The sequence below is a fragment of the Coregonus clupeaformis genome, unplaced genomic scaffold (genome assembly GCF_020615455.1).
Source record: "Coregonus clupeaformis isolate EN_2021a unplaced genomic scaffold, ASM2061545v1 scaf4437, whole genome shotgun sequence".
Classification (NCBI taxonomy): Eukaryota; Metazoa; Chordata; class Actinopteri; order Salmoniformes; family Salmonidae; genus Coregonus; species Coregonus clupeaformis.
The window spans coordinates 17,628-26,006 of NW_025537891.1; the positions used below are offsets into that span (position 1 = coordinate 17,628).

The 8,379-nt window shown below is 40.5% G+C and overlaps 2 long non-coding RNA genes across 2 annotated transcripts; both read left to right on the forward strand.

The window, feature by feature from the left end:
• Window positions 1-504: 504 nt before the first annotated feature.
• On the forward strand, window positions 505-5,945 carry LOC123490700. The gene is made up of 3 exons (XR_006661015.1): window positions 505-698; window positions 3,931-4,008; window positions 5,916-5,945. It is a non-coding gene; the product is annotated as an uncharacterized LOC123490700 (long non-coding RNA).
• Window positions 5,946-5,996: 51 nt separating this feature from the next.
• On the forward strand, window positions 5,997-8,146 carry LOC123490699. The gene is made up of 3 exons (XR_006661014.1): window positions 5,997-6,032; window positions 7,749-7,839; window positions 8,098-8,146. It is a non-coding gene; the product is annotated as an uncharacterized LOC123490699 (long non-coding RNA).
• The last annotated feature ends 233 nt before the right edge of the window (window positions 8,147-8,379 follow it).

Genomic DNA, 8,379 nt, shown 5'->3' on the forward strand with positions numbered 1-8,379 from the left:
GAAATGGATGGCAACAAAGCGCTGGAGAGTTCTGAAGTGGCCAGCAATGAGTCCAGATCTTAATCCCATTGAACACCTGTGGAGAGATCTTAAAATTGCTGTTGGGAAAAGGCACCCATCCAATATGAGAGACCTGGAGCAGTTTGCAAAAGAAGAGTGGTCCAAAATTCCGGGTGAGAGGTGTAAGAAGCTTATTGATGGTTATAGGAAGCGACTGATTTCAGTTATTTTTTCCAAAGGGTGTGCAACTAAATATTAAGTTAAGGGTGCCAATCATTTTGTCCGGCCCATTTTTGAGTTTTGTGTGAAATTATGTCAAATTGGCTTTTTCCTGTTTTTTTGTGTTATTCAATACACACAAAGGAAATAAACATGTGCATAGCAAAACATGTGTAATTTCAATACTTTTCTGTGAGAAATACTTCATTTTCTGGAAAAATTTCAGGGGTGCCAACAATTTTGGCCATGACTGTACATACATACATACATACATACATACATACATACATACATACATACATACATACATACATACATACATACACATATGTATTGTTTTGTTTGTTTGTTGTTGGTATAAGAGATGACGTTGTTGTTTATTTACAGTGCACAGAGACTTCGTTCTTCTTCAAGGCACCCAATAAGACAGCATGTAAACATCTGTGGAAGTGCTGCATAGAACACCACACTTTCTTCAGGTAAAAAGACACACACACACACACACACACACACACACACACTGTCATAGGCAAATATTACTATACCAACACTATTATAACTTCTCAGTTAGAATCTCTACCACCTTCCACAGGTAAGAACCCAAACTATCTCTATCTATATATATATATCTATATATATATATCTCTAGCTATCTATCTCTATCTATATCATAGTTTTGATGTCTTCACTATTATTCTACAATGTAGAAAATAGTAAAAATAAAGAACAACCCTTGAATGAGTAGGTGTTCTAAAACTTTTGAACGGTAGTGTAGATAGAGATAGATAGATATAGATAAATATATATGGAACACATTTGGAATCATGTAGTAACCAAAAAAGTGTTAAACAAATCTAAATATATTTTATGTTTGAGATTCTTCAAACAGCCACCCTTTGCCTTGATGACAGCTTTGCACACTCTTGGCATTCTCTCAACCTTGTCTGTGATCCTCTTCTGTCAATCCCCTCTGTCAAGCCCCCCTCTCTGTCAACCCCCTCCTGTCAACCCCCCTCAGTCATCATCTCTCTGTCATCCCCTCAGGTAGAAACCTAACACATACCTCTTAACATAAAGATCCCAGAAAAGCTCCATTCTTACAAGTCCCTCAGTCCTTAATCAAAATGAACAAGGCCCCTGTCTGACAGCGCGCAGTGCAGTGCGGTCTCTGTGTGTGTGTGTGTGTGTGTAGTGTGTGTGTGTGTGCGTGCTAAATGTGATGAGTTTGTGGCATATTTCAGAGATAAGATAACCAACATTAGGCTGGGTATCAGTCAAGCAAGACCTGATGAGAAGCTTGATGATATGTGCCCTAGCCTACCATACAAAGGCACTATGGATTTATTTTCCCTGGTTGACACAGACATGCTCAGAGAAAGTAATATCACAACTTAAGCCTTCTACCTGCCTTCTCAATCCTATCCCACCACCTTCTTCAAAACAGTTTTTAATTGCATATCTAAAAAAGTGCAAAAGCGATTGTTAATCACTCCCTGTTCACAGGCACTTTCCCCCCACTGCACTAAGAACTGCTATGGTGAAACCCCTTCTGAATAAAAGTAATTTTTGGCCAATATCCAACCTTCCATTCTTAAGCAAAATTCTGGAGAAAGTGGTTTTCAAACAGCTAAATTATTTAAGTGCCAACTGTATTTTGAAAAATTCCAATCTGGTTTTCGTGCCCACCACAGCACAGAGATGGCCTTAGTTAAAGTGGTAAAATTATCTTAGAGCCAACACAGATGCCAAACAGCTCTCTGTCCTTGTACTCTTGGATTTAAGTGCTGCAGTCGACACTGTTGACCATGATGTCCTTCTGGACAGACTGGAGAGGTGGGTTGGCCTCTCTGGTCCAATTCGAAACTGGTTTTAGGACCTATTTAACCGGTCAAGAGTTTATTGTCACCCTTGGTGAACATAACGAAAGAAATACATATAACATGTAGCATTCGACAAGGTTCGATTTTGGGTCTAGTACTGTTCAGTTTATATATGTTACCCCTTGGTAGAAGTTATCAGAAAGCACAGCATTGATTTCCACTGCTATGCAGACGATACACAACTTTACATTTCTGTCACCAGAGTGATTTTAGCTCCACAGATAAATTATTTGACTGTATTTGTGATTTAAATACTTGGATGGCTCACAACTTCCTCCAGCTAAATCAAGACAAGACCGAGGCACTTATTGTTGGAGCCAAAGCCCTTAGAGAGAATCTGGCCGCACATTTTAATTCACAGGCTATAAAGATAAAACACCAGGTAAAAATAGCTTTTTTACCACCTGAGGAACATTGCCAAGGTGGCTTGACTACTATAATAATGCTCTCCTGTCTGGTCTACCCAAGAAAGCCATTATCAACTGCAAAACATACAGAATGCTGCAGCACGGATACTGACCAAGTCAGACAGAGAGCACATTACACTGTTTTTAAGGTCTCTGCACTGGCTGCCTGTGAGTTTTAGAATTAATTTTAAGATTCTTCTATTTGTTTTTAAATCAATTCACGATTGTACCCCAATACATGTCAGACATGCTTTTTAAGTTATGTACCCAGGTAGGTCCCCTCAGGTCCTCTGGCACTGGCCTTTTAACTATCCCAAAGCCTGGGACCAAGAGGCATGAGAGGCAGCGTTTAGTTATTATGCCCCCAGCCTCTGGAATAGCCTGCCAGAGGAACTCCGAGAAAGGCAAAAAACAATGGAAATTTTTAAAAGAGATCTTAAAACACACCTTGCAGCTTGCTTTTCCTTAGGATGCTTAATCGTTCCGTTTTATTGTTATTCTTTAGTTTTTTTTATCCTCTTATGTTTGTTGTCTAGTAAATATTTCAGTTTTTATTTTCATTGTTTTTATTAGTTTTTTCCTGTGAAGCACATTGTGTTGCATTCCATGTCTGAAATGTGCTGTATAAATAAAGCTGGATTTGATTTGATTTGATCCGTGCGTGTGTCTGTGTGTTGGCCTAATGAGAGCATTCTAAAGAGCCTGAGAGGAAGCAGGACGCGTGAGACGCTGGATTTACACTGTTTAATCCGCGGGTAGAGTCCTGCAGTCTGCACACAGTCTCTATACCACAGACAGACCTGGAGCTGGCAGCAGGCGAGAGGGAGGGGGCTTGACAGGTTATACCCACCCCAGGCTTATAGGCCTCTCTCTCTCTCTCTGTCTCTTGCTCTATCTTTCACACTCACATTCCCTCCTCTCTCTATTGTTCACACACACACGCACCGACACACACTGACACACACACACCAGTCTTGCCCTCTCTCAGACTCAGAGCTTAGAATTTGAAGGAAGCTCCTAGTGGTATTCCAGCAGTAATTATGTCATTAAAGCAGAGCTCAGAACAAGAGACCTGCTCCTGTGTAGATGGGAGAGAAATCGAACTAGGGCAGCGATTCAGTTCTCTTCTCTCCCTATAAATGAATAAAAACTACAAAGTGAATTCAGAATTCAAACACGCATCGGCGGTTACCTTTGTGAAAGACGCAATTTTTCCAATTTCATTTCAGCCTAAGCGTTTAATCCTCCTTAACATGGGTTAGGTCACATTGGAAATTCATGAACAGAAAAATAATGCATGTATTACTTGTGGAATAATGTACTGTAGAAACTTGCCCACAATATTCTGTGAGATTTTGGTGGAAGTACAGTATTTTCGCATTCTTCATCTAGGCTTTTTCTCCATGGTTGTTGCTTTTTTCTAGAATGCCAGAAAATGATGGCAACACACTGACAAGAAAACTATCCAAATTGGGTTCTCTGGGATCTAAGCATCGATACAGGTGAGCAAACCTCAATTCTATATCCGCTTTAAAGCTAGCATCCCTTAATTGAAACAATACCAAAACGAACACCCGCCTCTACTTTGGTAAAAGCTGAGGGATGGGCCTGGAAAAACTGTAACCACTCTCAAATTCATATAGAGAGCCATGGATGCAAAGAATAACCATCCATGATATAAATTTTTTAGTTGAAACCATGTTTTGAGGCTATACAGCGTTTGTTTACATTTACATTGTTTACAAACTTTGGAGTAAAATAAGTTTGTTTTTAAGGTTCTGATGTGGTACGACAGTTGAACTAAGCTCATGAGGCATTTATAAGTTATATTCTTCAAGAATCAATGGGTATATATAATTCATTTATAACTCCCAAAAATGTAGCAACTAAGGATTCTAGCTTTAAATGTCGTTATGTATTAAAAAATATTGTAGAAACTGTGTAGAATATTTAGAATATAATGCATTTCTATCATCTATAAGATGGAACGCCACATACATAATACATAGAGAAATAGTATAGCATTATTCTCTGCCTATTATCTGATCCCCTTCTCTGTCATCCTTAACACTATCCCATGTCCTGAGATAAAGAAGGTCAATCCATGAGGAAGTCTCCCAGCATGTATTCATGCTAAAATCCACAACCATGAATAATGCAGTCTGTTTTACTAAAGGAGCTATAAGGGTGGTTCCGTGTTGGACAGAAAGACAGACAGACAGGCAGGCAGAGAGACACTGTGTGTGTGTGTGTGTGTGTGTGTGTGTGTGTGTGTGTGTGTGTGTGTGTGTGTGTGTGTGTGTGTGTGTGTGTGTGTGTGTGTGTGTGTGTGTGTGTGTGTGGCACCAGATAGAAGAGGAAGAACTGAATAATTCAGGGTTTACACAACATCCGTCTCTCCTTTGTCTTCATTCTGTTGTCTACTTCCTGTATCTATTCTGAGAAGAATAGTTGCAGTTTTCTTCTGCAATATTTATACATCTAGTGACCTCTACTAGTTGTAGGGTCAATGTAGTCACAACTGTGACTGTGCTTTCCATGTTCATGTTGCTCTTCAACACCTCGTTGATGCATCAGACTAGCTACCCGCTGATGCACAACAATGTACATGTATGTCATATGTATGTCATTGTCAATGCATGTCACTGTCACTGTGTATCACAGTCGCTGTGTATCACTATCACTGTGTATCACTGTCACTGTGTATCACTGTCACTGTGTATCACTATCACTGTGTATCACTGTCGCTGTGTATCACTGTCGCAGGTATCACTGTCACTGTGTAACTGTCACTGTGTATCACTGTCACTGTGTATCACTATCACTGTGTATCACTGTCGCTGTGTATCACTGTCGCTGTGTATCACTGTCGCTGTGTATCACTGTCGCTGTGTATCACTGTCGCTGTGTATCACTGTCACTGTGTATCACTGTCACTGTGTATCACCGTCACTGTGTATCACTGTCGCTGTATCACTGTCACTGTGTATCACTGTCACTGTGTATCACTGTCACGTGTATCACTGTCACTGTGTATCACACTATCACTGTGTATCACTGTCACTGTGATCACTTCGCTGTGTATCACTGTCACTGTGTATCACTGTCACTGTGTATCACTGTCACTGTGTATCACTATCACTGTGTATCACTATCACTGTGTATCACTGTCACTGTGTATCATTGTCACTGTATCACTATCAATGTGTATCACTATCACTGTGTATCACTGTCACTGTGTGCGTGACAAAAGGGTTTGACATATGAAAGGTCGGAAGAGCAGATCATCTCCATATCTCATAAGAACCTGACAGACCAGAAACATCTGCCCCCTGAATCCCTGAAAAATAAGATGATTAAACAATGTGTGTGTGTGTGTATGAATGTGTCTCTCTCTCTTTTCCTACAGTGGAAAGACTGCTATGCAGATGGGCAGGGGATCCGTCTGTCAGTCTGCCTCGACCAGACCTGCAGGTGGTCAGGACCCGTAGCAAGACCTACCCCAAGAGACCATCACAGTCCACAGGTCAGATGGACATACAGCATACATAAAGTCTACCTAAGACCTACATAACATCCACAGACACACTACACAACACCTGACAAACACAATGTCACTAAGGGTAACGTATCAATGGTAACTAATGCATACCCAAAAACCTTTTCTCACCTTTCACCTTTACCGTTTCCCAGTAGAACCTCTCAGGTTGCTAATGACAACACTATGTCAGGTGTAAAGCAGCTTAGTTGAGTCTCAGTAAGTTTAGTATTCACTTCCTCCTCCTGTTCCCCCATCAGGAACAACACAGGGTTTCAATTAGCTAATCATATTATATTCACTTCGACAGTTCACACCGACAGACATACAGTACAAAAGGGTTCTTCGGCTGTCCCCATAGGAGAACCCTTTTTGGTTCCAGGTAGAACCATTTTTGGTTTCAGGTAACCCTTTTGGATTCCATGTAGAACCCTCTGTGGAAAGGGTTCTACATGGAACCCAAAAAGGTTTTACCTGAAACCAAAAGGGTTCTACCTAGGGTGACCACATTTAAAATACTCAAATGTGGGACAAAGGGATGATTTTGCAGGACATTCACGGGACAGTGTAGCCTGCAAATGTGGCCTCCCGCTGTACCGAACAAGCTAATTGAAGCGTGCCTATAGGCTACTCTTTTGCCTCGCGCTAAATTTGTTGATGCAGAAACGAGACCAAATGTGCTGTTTTATGAAAATCAGAGAATATTTGGCCAAGGAAACATTTCTGGTTGGTCTCAGGGAATGTAAACCAGTTAGGAAGGGAGACTTTTAAAACCAGATTGCATGAACCCACTGGGCACAGACATCAGTTCAACATCTAGTCTTTACATTTGGTTGAGTTTTCAACTAAATTCAACGTGAAATCAACAAAAAAGGTCACCATTTCATTGGATTTAGGTTAAAAGTTGGGTGAAAAAAATACGAAATGCCTCTACGTTGATAACTTTATGCAAATCCAATCAGTTTCCATGTTGATTCAACATCTTCACATAGATTTTTTGGGTTGAAATAATGTGGAAACAATGTTAATTCAATCAGTTTTTGCCCGGTGGGAAGTAACAGCAAACATGTTTAATGAGCATGGAAAGCCTCAAGTTTGACGAAATCACCTTTGAGTCTAATACAGCTATTTACTTACTTTTGTAGCTCTTCGTCAGAAGCGACTGTCCTCTCCATGTTTAGCTGGAATTTAGACTGAAAGTATTTGACAAATGTGATTGGTTCATGATATGACATTGGCATACGTCTCATCTTGCACTGCGCAGAATATCAGATCTCAACAATGATTGGAAAAGTTTTTAACACTACCAGCACCACATCCTTATGATAAATATCTGGTCAAAAGCGCAAAATGTCTGACTGAAATAGGGGACAAAACTACCTTTGGGAAAAGAATTTGTGATGTTTGAAATTGTAGATAAAATGCGGGACATGATTGTTTAGTTGTGGGACGTGGGACACAGGGCCAAAATGCGGGACTGTCCCGCACAATCCGGGACCCTAGTTCTACCTGGAACCAAAAATGTTTTTTCAAAGGTTTCTCCTATAGGGACAGCCGAAGAACCCTTTTAGGTTCTTAAAGCCACCATTATACTTAACATTTCCTCACCTAGTTTACGGACATAGACTGTTCTACCATTGAAACAATGGAAAGAGGCAGGTTGGTTCAGTATTTAACCTTACAGAACATATTTTTTCCTTATAGGACTGAACAATGCGAATCGGTCCAACACCAAGACGGAGAATGCAGAAAAAGAGGGAACGGCTAAGATTACAGCACAGTCAGCTGTGAAGAGGTATCAGACATGGGCAAGTGATGTGAGAGGAAAATGTAGAAAATAGTGTACGAATGAGAGAGGTGTTCAGTTTGAAACAAATTGAAAAGGGGACAAAGACAGAAGGAATTAATAAAGAAGGAAAGAGAAAGAAGAGAGAATGTTTTTCCAATATCAGATAATATCCTTCACAGCTCTTCGTACAACTGCTTAGCCCAGACCAAATACAGTCATGGTTGTGTTTTTTTACCTGTTGTTTATTTGTTTGTTGACCTTTAGCTCCAACGTAACCAAGACAGAGAATGGCGGTCCAGAGAAACAGCGAGGGGAAGCCCAGTGCACCATGGGATGAGAACGCCCCCACAAAGGTACAATTTGTTCTGGGATGGATTGTATTGGTCATGGCTGACATATACCAATTACAATAGTTATTTCTGGTATGTGTTTGCATCGGTTACAATATTTATATTTGGTGGATTAAACGTCTGCACACACACACACACACACACACATCTGGAGAAAATAGCGAGACAGGCAGGAGAGGGATTGCAGCCAGGGTTA